The sequence below is a fragment of the Lissotriton vulgaris genome, chromosome 8, assembly GCF_964263255.1.
Source record: "Lissotriton vulgaris chromosome 8, aLisVul1.2, whole genome shotgun sequence".
NCBI lineage: Eukaryota > Metazoa > Chordata > Amphibia > Caudata > Salamandridae > Lissotriton > Lissotriton vulgaris.
The window spans coordinates 1,530,923,197-1,530,925,696 of record NC_141696.1 but is presented as its reverse complement, the minus strand read 5'-3'; the positions used below and the strand labels follow the sequence as shown (position 1 = coordinate 1,530,925,696).

At 38.2% G+C, this 2,500-nt stretch overlaps 1 non-coding gene across 1 annotated transcript; it reads left to right on the top strand.

The window, feature by feature from the left end:
• Positions 1–1,287: 1,287 nt before the first annotated feature.
• On the top strand, positions 1,288–1,360 carry TRNAF-GAA (transfer RNA phenylalanine (anticodon GAA)). Its single transcript has one exon. It is a non-coding gene; the product is annotated as a tRNA-Phe (tRNA).
• The last annotated feature ends 1,140 nt before the right edge of the window (positions 1,361–2,500 follow it).

Here is a 2,500-nt window from a genome sequence, read left to right as displayed (position 1 = left end):
AACTGGGGAATGATACAGGACTACTTAAAACATATCTCTACCATATGAGGTTAAAAATCCAGGTCCTGCATCTATTTTGTTAAATGGTTCAAATTAAAGTATGAAGACCCCAGCTATCAGAAGGCCGAAATAGCTCATTTGGGAGAGCATTAGACTGAAGATCTAAAGGTCCCTGGTTCAATCCCGGGTTTCGGCACAGTTGAGAGGTTCCTTGCTTCTAACAAAATAGGTCTTGGAATCAGCTGTAGTATTTTTTTCTCTATCAACATTTTTATCAACTGATCTACAAAATGATCAATTCAACATAGACTTTGCTTTCTGTCCTCCTTTTAAACTTTCTTCCACCTATCTTGCCTTCAGGTTTGACTATGAATGTTTTCCATTTCGTCCTTTTTTGTAAAGTAAACTCTTGTCTGCATCACATTCCACTTCCCCTTGAACACAGATGTCAGTAGTCAGATGACATTGGTTACCTACTCATGCCAAATATATCTGGGTAATATAGTGCGAGTCCATTCAGAGTTAAAAAAACAACTACCTAACCTGGATCCCAAAAATGCTATTTACCCATTGCACCAGTTAACTGGGGAATGATACAGGACTCCTTAAAACATATCTCTACCATATGAGGTTAAAAATCCAGGTCCTGCATCTATTTTGTTAAATGGTTTAAATTAAAGTATGAAGACCACAGCTATAAGCAGGCCGAAATAGCTCAGTTGGGCGAGCGTTAGACTGAAGATCTAAAGGTCCCTGGCTCAATCCCGGGTTTCGGCACAGTTGAGAGGTTCCTTGCTTTTAACAAAATAGGTCTTGGGATCAGCTGTAGTTCTTTTTCTCTATTCATCAAATTTTTTCCAACTGATCTACAACACAATCAATTTAACATAGACTTTGCTTTATGTCCTCCTTCTAAACTTGCTTCCACCTCTCTTACCTTCAGGTTTGACAATGAATATTTCCCATTTCATGCTTTTTTGTAAAGTAAACTCTTGTCTGCATTACCTTCCACTTCCCCTTGAACACAGATGTCAGTAGTCAGATGACATTGCTTACCTACTCATGCCAAATATATCTGGGTAATATAGTGCTAGTCCATTCAGAGTTAAAAAAACAACTACCTAACCTGGATCCAAAAAATGCTATTTACCCATTGCACCAGTTAATTGCGGAATGATACAGGACTCCTTAAAACATATCTCTACCATGTGAGGTTAAAAATCCAGGTCCTGCATCTATTTTGTTAAATGGTTTAAATTAAAGTATGAAGACCACAGCTATAAGCAGGCCGAAATAGCTCAGTTGGGAGAGCGTTAGACTGAAAATCTGAAGGTCCCTGGTTCAATCCCGGGTTTCGGCACAGTTGAGAGGTTACTTGCTTCTAACAAAATAGGTCTTGGAATCAGCTGTAGTACTTTTTCTCTATTCATCAAATTTTTTCCAACTGATCTACAACACAATCAATTTAACATAGACTTTGCTTTATGTCCTCCTTCTAAACTTGCTTCCACCTCTCTTACCTTCAGGTTTGACAATGAATATTTCCCATTTCATGCTTTTTTGTAAAGTAAACTCTTGTCTGCATTACCTTCCACTTCCCCTTGAACACAGATGTCAGTAGTCAGATGACATTGCTTACCTACTCATGCCAAATATATCTGGGTAATATAGTGCTAGTCCATTCAGAGTTAAAAAAACAACTACCTAACCTGGATCCCAAAAATGCTATTTGCCCATTGCACCAGTTAATTGCGGAATGATACATGACTCCTTAAAACATATCTCTACCATATGAGGTTAAAAATCCAGGTCCTGCATCTATTTTGTTAAATGGTTTAAATTAAAGTATGAAGACTACAGCTAGCAGGAGGCAGAAATAGCTCAGTTGGGAGAGTGTTAGACTGAAGATCTAAAGGTCCCTGGTTTAATCCTGGGTTTCGGCACTGTTGAGAGGTTCCTTGCTTCTCACAAAATAAGTCTTGGAATCAGCTGTAGCACTTTTTTCTCTATCAACATTTTTATCAACTGATCCACAAAATGATCAATTCAACATAGACTTTGCTTCATGTCCTCCTTTTAAACTTTCTTCCACCTATCTTTCCTTCAGGTTTGACTATGAATGTTTCCCATTTCGTCCTTTTTTGTAAAGTAAACTCTTGTCTGCATCACATTCCACTTCCCCGTGAACACAGATGTCAGTAGTCAGATGACATTGCTTACCTACTCATGCCAAATATATCTGGGTAATATAATGCTAGTCCATTCAGATTTAAAAAAACAACTACCTAACCTGGATCCCAAAAATGCTATTTACCCATTGCACCAGTTAACTGGGGAATGATACAGGACTCCTTAAAACATATCTCTACCATATGAGGTTAAAAATCCAGGTCCTGCATCTATTTTGTTAAATGGTTCAAATTAAAGTATGAAGACCCCAGCTATCAGAAGGCCAAAATAGCTCAGTTGGGAGAGCGTTAGACTGAAGATCTAAAGGTCC